The 18558-nt window shown below is 44.0% G+C and overlaps 2 pseudogenes; both read right to left on the bottom strand.

Moving 5' to 3' along the window:
- Nucleotides 1-139: 139 nt before the first annotated feature.
- On the bottom strand, nt 140-6904 carry LOC102426157 (annotated as a pseudogene).
- Nucleotides 6905-11328: 4424 nt separating this feature from the next.
- LOC102425842 lies at nt 11329-18100 on the bottom strand (annotated as a pseudogene).
- Between the last annotated feature and the right edge of the window lie 458 nt (nt 18101-18558).

Below are 18558 nucleotides of genomic sequence, written 5' to 3'. Positions count from 1 at the left end.
TCTATCTATTATCTATTATCTATCTATCTACCTATCTATCTATCTATCTATCTATCTATGATCTATCTATCTACTTATGATCTATCTATCTATCAAAAAACAGCAGGTACCCAAATGGCACCAGCACTCCCAGCATCTCCTACATCACATAGCCATAGTACAGAGAAATGTGCATTTCATTTTCCCTCTCAATGAGATGCTGCATTTTTCCTAATTAGGCAGCATTCTCATGCTCTAGTTGAGCCTTCCTCTTCATGGCCTCTCGATCTGGCCTCTGCTCCTTTGTGATGGGTGTTGACATGACTGGCCCAAGGACATCAGGTTTCCTCCATGGAATTGGTTGGAGGGCGAAATCCTGGAGTAGATAGTGGTTGTGAGGCTTGAGCGGAGTCTGGGGCTGGCTCACAGCACAGTGAACAGGCTCCCGATGGGTAGAAGCACAAGATGATGTTTTGTAGGGCCCAGGCCAAGAAGCAGGAGGCTGAGGGACACTAGGCTGGCCAGGGTTGTTCAAAGCTGGTCCGGCTGAGTTGATGGACATTAGCCGAGCTGGTCTGGCAGGACAGATGAAAGATGCAGGTGTTGGCAGGGATGCGTTGACGGCAGCAGGCTTGGCAGGGTTGGTCACAGCAGGCCGACGTGATGCCAGAGACTGTGGCCTGCGAGGAACCGGTCGAACGTGAGGCTTGTCCATGGTTGGAAAAACCAATGGCACCAACTTGACCTTCCCGGGAGAAGGCAGCTTGTCCTGGGATGGAGGTAGAGACCATTGGTCAGCACTTCCATGTGGTTTTTGAGGTTTGACTTGAGTTTCCACAGGACGTTTGCCCTCACGGGGCATAACCAGCCATGGTTTGGTAGCTGGGCGTGGCTGGGGGCCTTTAGGGTTGCTTGAGTTTCCCAGGGCCCGCGAGAAAAACAGGTCAGCTTTCTCATCCCTCTTCTTGCCCAGCGCATGGAAAACCTGCACAGACTCCAGCATGTGCACACCGAGGCCGCTGCGAGGCTTTTTGATGGCCTCTAGTGGCAGCTCAGGATGACTTTTCTTCCTCTTCATCTTGGGAATGGCTGGCTTCTCCTCTGCCTTGACTTTGTTCCTGGACTGCTTCCTCTCCTCAGCTCTCTTGGAGTAGTTTTCTTTGTTTGTTTTGGTGTTTTCCTGCCCATGGCTCTTAGTATTGCTGGTCCTGCTGGCTGCAGGTTCCTGAGGTTTGCTGTTGGAATGCTTGGCCATGTTCGAAGGAGCCCTGCCACCAGCTGCAGCATTGCAAAGAACCCCTTCTTCCACAAACACACAGTCTGGGCTCTCGGGCTTGATCTTGGTCTTGGGAGCATCACTCATAGGCTCAGAGGCTTTATGTTTGATCTTGCGGCCTTGATCAGAGCGAGTCTTTCTGACACTTGACTTTTTCTGCACTTCGTGCAACTTGAGGCCCCTGGTGTCTTTGGTTTTGATCACCTTGGGTCCTTGGGGCTGATCAAGGTCATCCAAGGAACTTAAGACCTGTGGCAGGTGAATACCCTTCACCAGTGTGTCGATGTCTGCAAAACTGTCATTAGATTCAGTCCCATTTTCAAGTGTCCCTTGGTCCTTAAGACTCAGGCTATTCTTTCCCCAACAAGAGTTGTCACAACCAGGCTGCTCCTCTTGGCCAAGGGGACCAATGCAGGCCAGCACCTGTGGAATGTCAGGCACTTCTAAAGGGAGCAGTGGAGAAGCTTCGTTTTCTGTTGGGATCTAGTACCCATTCCCGTGCTTGGAAAGCTTGGTTTTAATATTCTCCACATTCTTATTCTCTTTCTGTTCCTGGCTTGGAGCTGGCGGCAGTGCCAGGAGGTTAATAGGATTCTGGACTATGGGTGCCATTGAAATGTCCCCACTCTGAGGTGGTGGATAACTCTCAAGTACCTGGGAATGTCTGTTCCTGCAGGCCTCGGGGAATTCTGGAGCAGGTGGTAAATAAAATATTTGGCCTGGAAGATGCAATGCCAAGGAAGTCTCCATCCCCAGGGAAGTCTCCATCACTACAATGGAATCAAGGGGAAGTCGGTCAGTCCCTGGATTTGCTTTGCATTTCACAGGGTTGTTATAAGTCACATAAAAAAAAGTGATTTTTTAAAAATGTTTCCCATTCTCATATTGAACCCTTGTAATTCTCTCTACTTTCCCGAGTGAATAAAAACACTTCACACCAAGGACTAAGACAGGGAATGGAGCTCTTCCTGATGAAGCCTATAAGCAAGGGGAGATAATAGCCTGTTTGCTTTGGACAAGATGTTGGAACACATGATCCTAAATCCAGGTGTCAACTAAGGAAGTGATGGAAAGTTAAACGGGCACTGTCACAATAATGTACTGAAAGGCCTTAGAAGGAGACTAAAACAATCAATCAAGGGAGTTTCCTGCAGTATTGTAGTACAGGAGGACTAATCAGGTCGGACAGTGGAAAGTGTGGTGTCCCTTGGCATGCTCTTGGAGTTCTCCTCCATGTAGCATCCATGGCTGTTAGTTTCCCACCTTCCCACCTCTGTCAGGTGTCCTCATAAGGAGTCTGACAATGGAGGGCATTGACTGAGGGTGGTAGGGGTTAAAGTCACAGGACTTACATTCCACCTGTCTGAGGACTCACCACTTCCCAGCAGCAGATTGACCCCAGTTTTGAATGCTGACCTTATTCCCCTTCCTTGTTTCTGTTTGTACTCACCTTCAAAACCTGTCTTTGTGATGGGTTGAGGAGGCACAGAGTAGCAGATTCCAGAAGTGGAGGCTGGTGGTATCATGTTTGTGGACTGAGTCTCCTTTAGCACCACGACCATCCCTGGGTCAGGGGCAGAGGCCCTGCTCTCTGTGTAAGACACAGAGCCATAGGACTGCAGGTAGGGACCACCCTCTCCAGAGAGCAGAGGGTCCATTGTGCCTTGATTGTAGTAACACACATGATTTGCCACCTGGTAGGGATGTGACAGGCCCTGTCCCTGAATGGGTGCCCCCTGAACAAGGTTGACAGAAAGTGATGGATACTGAGGGGCCATATTATAGGCATCTGAGGTTTTCTCACACTGGGACGCCAGAGACATAGAGGAGACAGTTGTGTCCTGGTCAATGACAGTCACAGTGAATTTTCTGAGTGATGATGACTTCTTTTCAGTGTTCCTGTAAGAGCCCACTCAAAAACTTTAGGATTGGAAGCAGCTGGAATGGAGATTGGGCTCTGGCCAGGAACTCCAGACAACATGGTTGTGATAGAATGTTGGTAAAAGTAGGCACCACCCATGAGAGGTTGGAAAGTGGTGCCAGAGGCTGATGGCAGGAGCCATGGTGAACTGTTGGCTGGAGCAGAGACACTGTAGAAATTGCAGACACTTCCTGCATTGCTCTCCACAGGAAGAGAGCGTTGCAGGGAGGTTGAAATTCCAAGGAAAGGTGGATTTTTGGAATTCTCTGTAGGGAACAAGAGAGTGATGAAAAAAGATTGATAAGCAACATGTGTGAAAAACATCATTATTTTAAGATTGTTGCTTTCAGCCCTAGCTGTTTAGGTTCAGTGGATAGAGCATTGGCTTGCGAGTCTGGGTTCAATTCCAGTCAAGGGCGCAAACCCAGGTTGGGGGCTCAATTCCCCAGTAAGGGGCCTGCAGAAGGCGGCCAATCAATGATTCTCTCTCATCGTTGATGTGTCCATATCTCTCTCTCCCTCCCCCTTCCTCTCTGAAATCAATAAAAAATATATATCATGTACTGGTGTGGTCCCTCAGCCTGCCTTGTGCCCTCTCACAATCCGGGAACCCTGGGGGGATATGGGACTGCTGGTTTTGGCCCAAGTGATGTAGTATTTCGGGAAGCAGCAGGTGGACGGGGGAGGAGCCTGAATCAGGGCCTGCGGCTGAGCAGCTCCAGCTGCCTAGTGGTAGCACTGCCGCAGAGGTGGGAGAGGCTCCTTCCGCTGCAGCTGCTATCTCCAGTCATGATCCCAGGTGTCTGGTGACCATCGGTCAGCTGAGCGGTGCTCTCACTGTGGGAGCACACTGACCATCAGGGTGGTAGCTCCTGTGTTGAGCGTTTGTCCCTGATGTCAGTTTGTGTCATAGCTGCGGTTCAACTGGTCATTCATTCATTTGGTCATTCAGTCGCTTAGGCTTTTATATATAATATAAAATCGTGAGTAAAAAAGTACACAGGACCCAAGTGGTGTGCTTCATACATTGTTCTCTAGGCTAGAAGCAACCACTCCCTGACCTATCTCGCCCTTGAACCTGCAGTAGTATTGATTTCTATGCTCTTTCCTAGAATTAAAGCATTTTAGAAGCAGGAGTCCTTTGAGAATCCCTGTTCTAACATTCTCATTTCATGACTGAAGAAACTATGGCTCGGTTCTCTCGGTATGTTAATGTTAGTACCTGCTTCCATAACCTAAGCATCCCGACTTCCTTGCCAGAGCTCTGCACATTACACTGCCAACATCTAGGAATAATATAACTTCTGATGCAGATGTTCGTTTGTCCAGGAGAAGACAGTACATCTGTTGTCATGACAATCTTCAGCGTCTCATTTTGCCTGTGCCCTTCACATGCTCTTCCTATAATTCTCATAGAAGCTCAATGCAGTTGGTAAATTTAAAGGGTCTTTCTTACTGTCTTCCTGCCTGATTTCTGATCCTACCTCAAAATGACTATCTGAGAGTGAGAATCTCAAGAAGTGAGGCACGTAGCAAACATCAGACCCTAATAAATTTACTACAAAATGAAGTTTTGTTTCATACATGCCGTATCATAAAAGTACATATTGCCTATTCTATTTTAGTGAATACTGTTAACCAGAAACAACCCACAATAGGTGATTTTGAGTAAGTTCTTAGCGAGTACGTATGGACAGAGGAGATATATCAGTAAAAATTGCATAACAAGCAGCACACTGCAATCACTGTTGATGTATATGTGTCTCCTATATATGCTGACCAATATTTCAGTAAATACTAGTTTAAAGAGGAGAACAAAGTAAATGTAAAGGAATTCCATTATTGTATTCATTCATGTTTCTCTGACTATTCCGCAGTAAGTAATAAATACTTAGTGTATTAGATATATATATTTCAATTAATATAACCTTATAACAAAGAGAAAAGAACAGTTGAAATGTATCATGAAGGTTTTTATATTTATCTTAAAACCTAGATTATCATCATCTTCAACATCCAGCAAAGGGGTCGTACCCAAAGTCTGAGAACCATCATCAATAGGTTTCAATTAAAAAACACACACATTAATGTAGGAATCCCCAAGAGAATAAAAAAAAATTATTTTTGAGAAATGTGAAATAAGAGATGCGGGACTTGATGCTCTCTGTTTTTCCTTAAGTAGCTATGACCTGAAGTGAGGCAATGGCTGTGTATCAGTGTGCTCTCTGCGTTAGGAAGAAAATAACTTTGAAAATGAAGAGCATCTTTGAATTTGAACATACTAATCACACAAAGGGTGTATTCTTTCTGATTCCATTTAGGACACATCTTTCTTTTAAAGTCTTAATTTTTTTTACTAGACAAAACATTGTCATAGTTTAAAAATCAGAATGAATTGAAACACTGAAAATTCTGTGATTTCCAATGCCCGAAATCAATGGTCGGTAAACTCATTAGTCAGCAGATCCAAATATCAACAGTACCACGATTGAAATTTCTTTTGAGAGCCAAATTTTTTAAACTTAAACTGTAAAGGTAGGTATAGTGTTATTAACTTAATTAGGGTACTCCTAAGGTTTAAGAAGAGCCACACTCAAGGGGCCAAAGAGCCACATGTGGCTCGCGAGCAGCAGTTTGCCGACCACGGCCCTAGATAATCACCTTTCTTAGTTTCTTGTATATAAGAAACATCATTACTGAAATGCATTTTTAAATGTTAATATTGCAAACTGTCACATGTCATCTGTGTTCAGAGAGGCAACAAAAAAACGGGCAACTGAATAGGATTGTTTTGATATACTGCTGTGGATAGTGGGACCCTACTCCAGCCTTACTTTCTTTCCTATTCTATCAATGTAAGCATTTGCTGAGAGCCACATTACTTTGCCCTAGTCCGAGCTGATTTCACCCTCTGCTCTTTCTGCTTACATTTATATTCTTTGGTTCCCTCCAATATTCCATTCCAAACTGCTTTTTGTTCTCATGAGCTCTTTCATGTTCTCCTTGTTCATTTTCATACTTCCCCCTCCTTCCTGCTTGTGTTTTTCCCTCCCTCTTGGTTGCTGTTGGCCTGTGCTGATGAAAGCAGTTCTATTTTTTTTACATTGAAATACTTGCCTTCCTATAGCCCAGTACTCCCCATCCTCTTTCCCTATTTTCTCTGTTATCCTACTTTGGATAGAAAACTCCAAACCACATGAATATTACTTTTGGAACAGCACTCAATTTAAAATACTAAAGTTGAAACCTTGGTGGTTGGAGACCATTACACATAACACATCATCTATATCTATATTTATATCTATATCTATATCTATATCTATATCTATATCTATATCTATATCTATATCTATACATGTATTGCTAGTTTTCTACATGACTTAGGTTTTCTTTCTATTGCTGTTGAAACACTCACAAGAAGTCTTGATTTCATTGTCAACTGGAGTGTTCTTTAAAACTCCATATTAGAAAAGGAAGGGATTAGAGTCCACAACCATCTAACATCTGAATGTAGCAGATGAGGAAAAAACATATTTTGTGAGAGATCCAATGACTTGTCCAAAGTCACATTGCTAGTAGATGTCAAAATCTAAACTGAAATTAGGTCTGCAGACTTCTATATCATATTTCCCCAAATTACTCTATGCTCTTTTGACACTATTGCTAAATTTAGGTATAAATAACAATCCAATGAAAAACTTCAAAAAGGTTCTTTCCTTACCTGACATTCTCAGAGAAGAAGAGCAGATAACAACTGTAGATGCAAGGAATGACGATTTCTCAGTGGATGAAGCCAAAGAGCACATGTGTCCAGTATGAAAGTCACTGGTCATACTGGCCACTGGTCACTGGTCACCAGTTACTGGTCACTGGTCAGTTGCGATGATCCAAATTTATTTACAGACAACTCCATGGGCACCCCAAGATTCTACCAGGTGGTGGTAGGTTTGGTGGGAGAATGATGTCACAAAGCAGGCAGTTTAAAGGGATGAGAGAGCCAATCGGGAGGTCAGGTTCCCAAGAAGACAGGATTGGATAGCGGGAGCTTTAGGGGAGCTCAACCAACACCTAAATGGCTGAGCTCTCAGGACACATGGGCTAGATGACAATGCAGCTGTGATAGTCGCACTTTCCCCGGGCTCTTATGTTAGGGAAGTAATCTCAGTTTGTTACAGACGTTCATGAATATAATGAACTACTAGTTACTTATATTCTCCATATTGTATTGTATAACATGTTTATCATTATATATTTTGCTAATATCCTTAGAGAGAATGGAAAGGGGCATGTAGGTTGCACACTTACAGTTGTTCTGAAACCATACCAGTCCATCTCATTAGTGAATTTACTGTGGCTTTTGAGGAGAAAAGGAAGGGATTAAGGAGCTCTTTCTGTCAGTTGGTTGAACAGTAAAATGAAGTTTCTTGAGTGTATTTTGTGCAGAATGATGTGGTCCAAGGCTCTTCCCTTGTAGTTTCTTCTCCTTGAATCCTACCTTCTTTGGGCTGGGCTGGGCCAGGCTAGGTTGACTTGCATCTCCTACCACTCCCATTTTTTCTCCTTCTTCATTGTAGGCGTTGATTGTAGACAAGCTGTGATCTTGCATTCTGACACTCATGGCTGTTACTTCCTGTCCACTTCCGGCAGCAAGGTCTTCTTTGTAGTGTCTGATGCTTCCCCCAATGGACTCTGTCCATTACAAGCAACGACCACAGAGCTAGGTGTCCGTTGACTGCAAACCTTTCCTCTTCCAGCCTTTGGTTGCACTTCTTCTGCCCATAATTTGCTCCCTCATGTTCCTTGGGCCATGTAGGCATCCTGCCATCCTGCCCTATCATATGTGAGAGGCCTTCACAATGTTTTCCCTTTTCCTTCTCTCATAAAGTGTATCCGGTGTGGCAGTTACTGCAGTCTCCTCCCCCTTTGCAAACAGCCACTGTAGAACTTTGGGCCTCTAGGATTCTCTGTCTGCCATGCTTGGGTGCAAGGCCAGGCAAAAGGGACGAGGAGACTAGTTAGAGAAAGGCAAGGACATTCTTGGAGACTAGGGGACAGGCAAAGTGTAATTGTACAGGACAGAAGACATTCATGTGGATATTTTAGGTTCTGTGAAAAATACGTTGACACATTTTGGTCTCATTTTGTATTAAGAGAACAGACAATTTACATGTATACACAACTTATCTAGTGCAGCAAATGCAAGGAATTTTGCTCACAAGAGATTATAATCTGAAATACATTTTCATTTTCTTTCATGTCATATTAGCTCAATTATATAAATCACTGTTGTGTTTGCAGAACAGAGATTGTCTTTGTGCGGTGTGTCAATGCTCTGGTTTTGTTCATTTGATTTTTCCTAGTCGTACTTTTTATTTATTTATTCATATGTATTATTGTATTAGAGATGTCCCTTTTATTTTCTATTTTGTTTTCCCCCCCATTGAACCCCGCCACCCACCCCACCCCTGCCATCCCCCCTTCTACCTTCACCACTCCATTTTCTGGGTCCATGGGCTATGCAAACATGCATACAAGACCCCAGTTCATCACACCCACACCCACACCCGCACCCACACCCACACCTTCCCTCTGAAATTTGTCAATCTGTTCCATGCTTCTATATCTTTAAGTGTACTTTGCTCATCAGTTTATTTTGTTCATTAGATTCCACATATGAGTGAGATTATGTAATACTTGTCTTTCTCTGGCTTATTTCGCTTAGCATAATACTCTCCAGGTCTATCCATGCTTTGCAAATGGTAAGAGTTCTTTCTTTTTTTACAGCCGCATACTATTTCATTGTGTAAATATACCACTGCTGTTTGATCCACTCATCTGCTCATGGGGACTTGGGCTGTTTTCCAAATCTTAGCTACTTTAATTTGTGCTGCTTTGAACATAGGGGCGCATATATTCTTTCTGACTGGTGTTTCTGGTTCTTAGGATATATTCCTAGAAGTGGGATCACTAGGTCAAATGAAAGTTCTATCTCTTTATTTTTTGAGGAAACTCTTTAGAGTTTTTCAGAGTGGCTGTACCAGTCTGCATTCCCAGCAGCACCCAGTCTTATTTTCAAAGATTCCACCATGGTAAGACATATTGCATATTTTTCCCTTGACGAGTTTATCTTGAAGCATCATGAACTAGCTTGATCTGATGGATTTTGTGGAGAAACTTAAAAAGGGGTCTGAAAAAGGACGTTGTGGTGAGTTATGCTGTGCACACAAGCTTAAGGAACAGATGTGTACAGTCAGCCCAATGTGGCCTGGGTTGCCTCTGTTGTTCTTCCCCTGGTTAGTGCTTTTCTCACTAACCCTCTTGTTACTGTGAGGAGACAGTGCTGAGTTGCTAACCCAGTCTTCTACAGGGTGTGGCAATAGTAGGTTTACAGTTGTGTGTGTGGAAAATAGTACAATCATGTATAAATAACCATACAACCATAAAGTCTGTGTTTCCCATACTCACAACTGTAAACCTACTTTACCTCATGCTATCAATGGATTAAGCTGGCTTGGGGGAGGAAGCCTATGGACCTAGTAGTTACTCTTGATGGTAAGCTTTTAGGGTGCCTGTATCAATCTACCTTGCGCTTTTGACTTCCATTGTGTATGAAGTATGTGATCCAAGAGGCCGAGAGGCCACAAGAAGATCGCTCCTATAGATGGAATCTCCAAAGACACGTGTTTCTTTTATAGGCCAACATTTCCTCTTATGAGATGAGTTTTTTCAAAGATGGTGCATTCTTACCTGAGAAGAAATGGTGAGAAGTGTTGCAGTGTAGAGATATGGCTTAAAATTATACATTTTTTCAAGTCTTTCCCTCTTGGAATCCTGCATTGCATTGCCAAATTCCTGATACTATTATGGAATATGAGACTAACACTATGAGCTAAATATCTGCAATCCAGACCAGTCTCTGCTTTTTCTGTGTCCCCATGGGAATCCTTAGCTACTGCACTTAGGGGGCTCGTCATCTGCGACCCAGTGTGCCTATTGCTCTTGCCAGTGGGCGTGGATGCTTCCCAGGATTTTTCTCTTGGGCTTTGCTCAGTTGATGGTGGTGTTTAGACAAGGCGGCATGTGCAGCCTGGGATCATGCAGGGGCCCTAGCTTGCCCTTCAAGTTAATGTTTAGGCTTCACCTGATGTTGGATCTCATGCACCAGTAACCTCTGGATGCTGTGTTCTGAAAGCCAGGTTGGCGACCAATGGCCATGAAGCCTTCAGAGATAGGCCTCCAAAAGAGGCTTTACTCTACTGCATGCAGTGTGAACTCATCCCATTACTGAAACTCTCAGGTAAAGTGACACAGGGATACTGGCCTTGCATGTTGTGAAGGTTAACTGAAGTGGTGTATTCATGGGCCTGGGGATAGGTGTTGAGTCAATGATAATTTATTTCCCATGTCCTGTCCTGGATGGGCCTCCTACTGCAGACAATCTCTTCTGTAGACCCCTGTTATCATCTGCCCCAGGATAACTGTAAGCCCTTGCCACTCATCTGGTAGATTCCCCTAATTTGTTCTCACTTTCCCCACTACATTCATATATGCGTAAGGCAACCCAATCCCATAGGAAATGTGTCCTGAATCTGTTTTCTGAAATACTTATCTAGTGGTCAAGAGACATAAGGTCCACCTCCCAAGAAACTTTTTACATTTCTCCTAGTCAACATAGACTCAGCTTCTGCCCTCTCAAGTCTATTCAAATTTTCCTCTTTTAACACTAATCTCAGATCCTGCTTCTTTCTTCTGCCATACACCCAGCTCTTGCTTCTCTTTATAAATCCATAACCTCTCCCCGTTTTGGGCCTTTCTGGCCATGGCCCAAGTTCCTTTCTTCCCACAGTGCTTACCCCTTGACCCTCATTCACCGATCCAACTTCCAATTCTTTCCTTATCATGCAGCTTTTGATCCTCATACCCACCAAGAAAGAGCACAGTTAACAGCATCTCAAAATTCAAAATACTTATTATTAAATGCTAATTTACAATATTTATTCAGTTTTTAGAATATACCAAGATTGAGACATTCCTATCTATCTATCTATCTATCTATCTATCTATCTATCTATGATCTATCTATCTATTTATGATCTATCTATCTATCGAAAAACAGCAGGTACCCAAATGGCACCAGCACTCCCAGCATCTCCTACATCACATAGCCATAGTACAGAGAAATGTCATTTCTTTTTCCCTGTCAATGAAATGCTGCCTTGTCCCCAATTTGGCAGCATTCTCACGCTCTAGTTGAGCCTTCCTCTTCATGGCCTCTCGATCTGGCCTCTGCTCCTTTGTGATGGGTGTTGACATGACTGGCCCCAGAACCTCAGATTTCCTCCATGGAATTGGTTGGAGGGCGAAATCCTGGAGTAGATAGTGGTTGTGAGGCTTGAGCGGGGTCCGGGGCTGGCTCACAGCCGAGTGAACATGCTCCCGCTGGAAAGAAGCACAAGATGATGTTTTGTAGGGCCCAGGCCTAGAAGCAGGAGGCTGCGGGACACTAGGGCAGTCGCGGTTGGTCAAGCCTGGTCCAGCTGTGTTGGACGATATTGGCTGAGCTGATTTGACAGGCCCTGTCAAAGATACAGGAGTTGGCAGGGATGCAGTGACTGCAGCAGGCTTGGCAGGGTTGGTCACAGCAGGCCGACGTGATGCCAGAGACTGTGGCCTGCGAGGAACAGGTCGAACTTGAGTCTTCTCCATGGTTGGAAAAACCAATGGCACCAACTTGACCTTCCCGGGAGAAGGCAGCTTGTCCTGGGATGGAGGTGGAGACCCTTTGTCAGCACTTCCATGTGTTTTTTTGGATTTGACTTGAGTTTTCACAGGACCTTTGCCCTCACGGGGCATAACCAGCCATGGTTTGGTAGCTGGGCGTGGCTGGGGGCCTTTAGGGTTGCTTGAGTTTCCCAGGGCCCGCGAGGAAAACAGGTCAGCTTTCTCATCCCTCTTCTTGGCCAGCGCATGGAAAACCTGCACAGACACCAGCATGTGCACACCGAGGCCGCTGCGAGGCTTTTTGATGGCCTCTTGTGGCAGCTCAGGATGACTTTTCTTCCTCTTCATCTTGGGAATGGCTGGCTTCTCCTCTGCCTTGACTTTGTTCCTGGACTGCTTCCTCTCCTCAGCTCTCTTGGAGTAGTTTTCTTTGTTTGTTTTGGTGTTTTCCTGCCCATGGCTCTTAGTATTGCTGGTCCTGCTGGCTGCAGCTTTCTGAGGTTTGCTGTTGGAATGCTTGGCCATGTTCGAAGGAGCCCTGCCACCAGCTGCAGCATTGCAAGGAACCACTTCTTCCACAAACACACAGTCTGGGCTCTCGGGCTTGATCTTGGTCTTGGGAGCATCAGCGATAGGCTCAGAGGCTTTATGTTTGATCTTGCGGCCTTGATCAGAGCGAGTCTTTCTGACACTTGACTTTTTCTGCACTTCGTGCAACTTGAGGCCCCTGGTGTCTTTGGTTTTGATCACCTTGGGTCCTTGGGGCTGATCAAGGTCATCCAAGGAACTTAAGACCTGTGGCAGGTGAATACCCTTCACCAGTGTGTCGATGTCTGCAAAACTGTCATTAGATTCAGTCCCATTTTCAAGTGTCCCTTGGTCCTTAAGACTCAGGCTATTCTTTCCCCAACCAGACTTGTCACAACCAGGCTGCTCCTCTTGGCCAAGGGGACCAATGCAGGCCAGCACCTGTGGAATGTCAGGCACTTCTAAAGGGAGCAGTGGAGAAGCTTCGTTTTCTGTTGGGATCTGGTACCCATTCCCGTGCTTGGAAAGCTTGGTTTTAATATTCTCCACATTCTTATTCTCTTTCTGTTCCTGGCTTGGAGCTGGCGGCAGTGCCAGGAGGTTAATAGGATTCTGGACTATGGGTGCCATTGAAATGTCCCCACTCTGAGGTGGTGGATAACTCTCAAGTACCTGGGAATGTCTGTTACTACAGGCCTCGGGGAATTCTGGAGCAGGTGGTAAATAAAATATTTGGCCTGGAAGTTGCAATGCCAAGGAAGTCTCCATCCCCAGGGAAGTCTCCATCACTACAATGGAATCAAGGGGAAGTCGGTCAGTCCCTGGATTTGCTTTGCATTTCACAGGGTTGTTATAAGTCACATAAAAAAATGATTTTTTAAAAATGTTTCCCATTCTCATATTGAACCCTTGTAATTCTCTCTACTTTCCCGAGTGAATAAAAACACTTCACACCAAGGACTAAGACAGGGAATGGAGCTCTTCCTGATGAAGCCTATAAGCAAGGGGAGATAATAGCCTGTTTGCTTTGGACAAGATGTTGGAACACATGATCCTAAATCCAGGTGTCAACTAAGGAAGTGATGGAAAGTTAAACGGGCACTGTCACAATAATGTCCTGAAAGGCCTTAGAAGGAGACTAAAACAATCAATCAAGGGAGTTTACTGCAGTATTGTAGTACAGGAGGACTCATCAGGTAGGACAGTGGAAAGTGTGGTGTCCCTTGGCATGCTCTTGGAGTTCTCCTCCATGTAGCATCCATGGCTGTTAGTTTCCCACCTTCCCACCTCTGTCAGGTGTCCTCATAAGGAGTCTGACAATGGAGGGCATTGACTGAGGGTGGTAGGGGTTAAAGTCACAGGACTTACATTCCACCTGTCTGAGGACTCACCACTTCCCAGCAGCAGATTGACCCCAGTTTTGAATGCTGACCTTATTCCCCTTCCTTGTTTCTGTTTGTACTCACCTTCAAAACCTGTCTTTGTGATGGGTTGAGGAGGCACAGAGTAGCAGATTCCAGAAGTGGAGGCTGGTGGTATCATGTTTGTGGACTGAGTCTCCTTTAGCACCACGACCATCCCTGGGTCAGGGGCAGAGGCCCTGCTCTCTGTGTAAGACACAGAGCCATAGGACTGCAGGTAGGGACCACCCTCTCCAGAGAGCAGAGGGTCCATTGTGCCTTGATTGTAGTAACACACATGATTTGCCACCTGGTAGGGATGTGACAGGCCCTGTCCCTGAATTGGTGCCCCCTGAACAAGGTTGACAGAAAGTGATGGATACTGAGGGGCCATCTTATAGGCATCTGAGGTTTTCTCACACTGGGACGCCAGAGACATAGAGGAGACAGTTGTGTCCTGGTCAATGACAGTCACAGTGAATTTTCTGAGTGATGATGACTTCTTTTCAGTGTCTCCTGTAAGAGCCCACTCAAAAACTTTAGGATTGGAAGCAGCTGGAATGGAGACTGGGCTCTGGCCAGGAACTCCAGACAACATGGTTGTGCTAGAATGTTGGTAAAAGTAGGCACCACCCATGAGAGGTTGGAAAGTGGTGCCAGAGGCTGATGGCAGGAGCCATGGTGAACTGTTGGCTGGAGCAGAGACACTGTAGAAATTGCAGACACTTCCTGCATTGCTCTCCACAGGAAGAGAGCGTTGCAGGGAGGTTGAAATTCCAAGGAAAGGTGGATTTTTGGAATTGTCTGTAGGGAACAAGAGAGTGATGAAAAAAGTCAAAGAGATTGATAAGCAACATGTGTGAAAATCATCATTATTTTCAGATTGTTGCTTTCAGCCCTAGCTGTTTAGGTTCAGTGGATAGAGCATTGGCTTGCGAGTCTGGGTTCAATTCCAGTCAAGGGCACAAACCCAGGTTGGGGGCTCAATTCCCCAGTAAGGGGCCTGCAGAAGGCGGCCAATCAATGATTCTCTCCCATCGTTGATGTGTCCATCTCTCTCTCTCCCTCCCCCTTCCTCTCTGAAATCAATAAAAAATATATATCATGTACTGGTGTGGTCCCTCAGCCTGCCTGTGCCCTCTCACAATCCGGGACCCCTGGGGGGATATGGGACTGCTGGTTTTGGCCCGAGGGATGTAGTATTTCGGGAAGCAGCAGGTGGACGGGGGAGGAGCCTTAATCAGGGCCTGCCGCTGAGCTGCTCCAGCTTCATAGTGGTAGCACTGCCGCAGAGGTGGGGAGGTGGGAGAGGCTCCTTCCGCTGCAGCTGCTATCTCCAGTCATGATCCCAGGTGTCTGGTGACCATCGGTCAGCTGAGCGGTGCTCTCACTGTGGGAGCACACTGACCATCAGGGTGGTAGCTCCTGCGTTGAGCGTTTGTCCCTGGTGTCAGTGTGTGTCATAGCTGCGGTTCAACTGGTCATTCAGTCAATTGGTCATTCAGTCGCTTAGGCTTTTATATATAATATAAATCTTGAGTAAAAAGTACTCAAGACCCAAGTGGATTGCTTCATATATTGTTCTCTAGGCTAGAAGCAACCACTCCCTGACCTATCTCGCCCTTGAACCTGCAGTAGTATTGATTTCTATGCTCTTTCCTAGAATTAAAGCATTTTAGAAGCAGGAGTCCTTTGAGAATCCCTGTTCTAACATTCTCATTTCATGACTGAAGAAACTATGGCTCCGTTCTCTCCCTATGTTAATATTAGTACCTGCTTCCATAACCTAAGCATCCCGACTTCCTTGCCAGAGCTCTGCACATTACACTGCCAACATCTAGGAATAATAGAACTTCTGATGCAGATGTTCGTTTGTCCAGGAGAAGACAGTACATCTGTGGTCATGACAATCTTCAGCGTCTCATTTTGCCTGTGCCCTTCACATGCTCTTCCTATAATTCTCATAGAAGCTCAATGCAGTTGGTAAACTTAAAGGGTCTTTCTTACTGTCTTCATGCCTGATTTCTGATCCTACCTCAGAATGACTATCTGAGAGTGAGTTTCTCAAGAAGTGAGGCACATAGCAAACATCAGACCCTAATAAATTTAGTACAAAATGAAGTTTTGTTTCATACATGCCGTATCATAAAAATACATATTGCCTATTCTATTTTAGTGAATACTGTTAACCAGAAACAACCCACAATAGGTGATTTTGAGTAAGTTCTTAGCGAGTACGTATGGACAGAGGAGATATATCAGTTAAAATTGCATAACAAGCAGCACACTGCAATCACTGTTGATGTATATGTGCCTCTTATATATGCAGACCAATATTTCAGTAAATACTAGTTTAAAGCAGAGAACAAAGTAAATGTAAAGGAATTCCATTATTGTATTCATTCATGTTTCTCTGACTATTCCCCAGTAAGTAATAAATACTTAGTGTATTAGATATATATATATTTCAATTAATATGACCTTTTAACAAAGAGAAAAGAACAGTTGAAATGTATCATGAAGGTTTTTATATTTATCTTAAAACCTAGATTATCATCATCATCAACATCCAGGAAAGGGGTCGTACCCAAAGTCTGAAAACCATCATCAATAGTTTTCAATTAAAAAACACACACATTAATGTAGGAATCCCCAAGAGAATCAAAAAAATTATTTTTGAGAAATGTGAAATTAGAGATGCGGGATTAGATGCTCTCTTTTTTCCCTTAAGTAGCTATGACCTGAAGTGAGGCAATGGCTGTGTATCAGTGTGCTCTCTGCGTTAGGAAGAAAATAACTTTGAAGATGAAGAGCATCTTTGAATTTGAACATACTAATCACACAAAGGGTGTATTCTTTCTGATTCCATTTAGGACACATCTTTCTTTTAAAGTCTTAATTTTTTTTACTAGACAAAACATTGTCATAGTTTAAAAATCAGAATGAATTGAAACACTGAAAATTCTGTGATTTCCAATGCCCGAAATCAATGGTCGGTAAACTCATTAGTCAGCAGATCCAAATATCAACAGTACCACGATTGAAATTTCTTTTGAGAGCCAAATTTTTTAAACTTAAACTGTAAAGGTAGGTACAGTGTTATTAACTTAATTAGGGTACTCCTAAGGTTTAAGAAGAGCTACACTCAAGGGGCCAAAGAGCCACATGTGGCTCGCGAGCAGCAGTTTGCCGACCACAGCCCTAGATAATCACCTTTCTTAGTTTCTTGTATATAAGAAATATCATTACTGAAATGCATTTTTAAGTGTTAATATTGCAAACTGTCACATGTCATCTGTGTTCAGAGAGGCAACAAAAAAACGGGCAACTGAATAGGATTGTTTTGATATACTGCTGTGGATAGTGGGACCCTACTCCAGCCTTACTTTCTTTCCTATTCTATCAATGTAAGCATTTGCTGAGAGCCACATTACTTTGCCCTAGTCCGAGCTGATTTCACCCTCTGCTCTTTCTGCTTTCATTTATATTCTTTGGTTCCCTCCAATATTCCATTCCAAACTGCTCTTTTTGTTCTCATGAGCTCTTTCATGTTCTCCTTGTTCATTTTCATACTTCCCCCTCCTTCCTGCTTGTGTTTTTCCCTCCCTCTTGGTTGCTGTTGGCCTGTGCTGATGAAAGCAGTTCTAATTTTTTTACATTGAAATACTTGCCTTCCTATAGCCCAGTACTCCCCATCCTCTTTCCCTATTTTCTCTGTTATCCTACTTTGGATAGAAAACTTCAAACCACATGAATATCACTCAATTTAAAATACTAAAGTTGAAACCTTGGTGGTTGGAGACCATTACACATAACCATTACACATAACACATCATATATATCTATATCTATATCTATATCTATATCTATATCTATATCTATATCTATATCTATATCTATACATGTATTGCTAGTTTTCTACATGACTTAGGTTTTCTTTCTATTGCTGTTGAAACACTCTCAAGAAGTCTTGATTTCATTGTCAACTGGAGTGTTCTTTAAAACTCCATATTAGAAAAGGAAGGGATTAGAGTCCACAACCATCTAACATCCGAATGTAGCAGATGAGGAGAAAACATATTTTGTGAGAGATCCAATGACTTGTCCAAAGTCACATTGCTAGTAGATGTCAAAATCTAAACTGAAATTAGGTCTGCAGACTTCTATATCATATTTCCCCAAATTACTCTATGCTCTTTTGACACTATTGCTAAATTTAGGTATAAATAACAATCCAATGAAAAACTTCAAAAAGGTTCTTTCCTTACCTGACATGCTCAGAGAAGAAGAGCAGATAACAACTGTAGATGCAAGGAATGATGATTTCTCAGTGGCTGAAGCCAAAGAGCACATGTGTCCAGTATGAAAGTCACTGGTCATACTGGCCACTGGTCACTGGTCACCAGTTACTGGTCACTGGTCAGTTGCGATGATCCAAATTTATTTACAGACAACTCCATGGGCACCCCAAGATTCTACCAGGTGGTGGTAGGTTTGGTGGGAGAATGATGTCACAAAGCAGGCAGTTTAAAGGGATGAGAGAGCCAATCGGGAGGTCAGGTTCCCAAGAAGACAGGATTGGATAGCGGGAGCTGTAGGGGAGCTAAACCAACACCTGAATGGCTGAGCTCTCAGGACACATGGGCTAGATGACAACACAGCTGTGATAGTCGCACTTTCCCCGGGCTCTTATGTTAGGGAAGTAATCTCAGTCTGTTACAGACGTTCATGAA

The sequence above is a fragment of the Myotis lucifugus genome, unplaced genomic scaffold, assembly GCF_000147115.1.
Source record: "Myotis lucifugus unplaced genomic scaffold, Myoluc2.0 scaffold_855, whole genome shotgun sequence".
NCBI lineage: Eukaryota > Metazoa > Chordata > Mammalia > Chiroptera > Vespertilionidae > Myotis > Myotis lucifugus.
The sequence above is the reverse complement of the archived record's forward strand: the minus strand, read 5'-3'. Positions and strand labels throughout refer to the sequence as shown.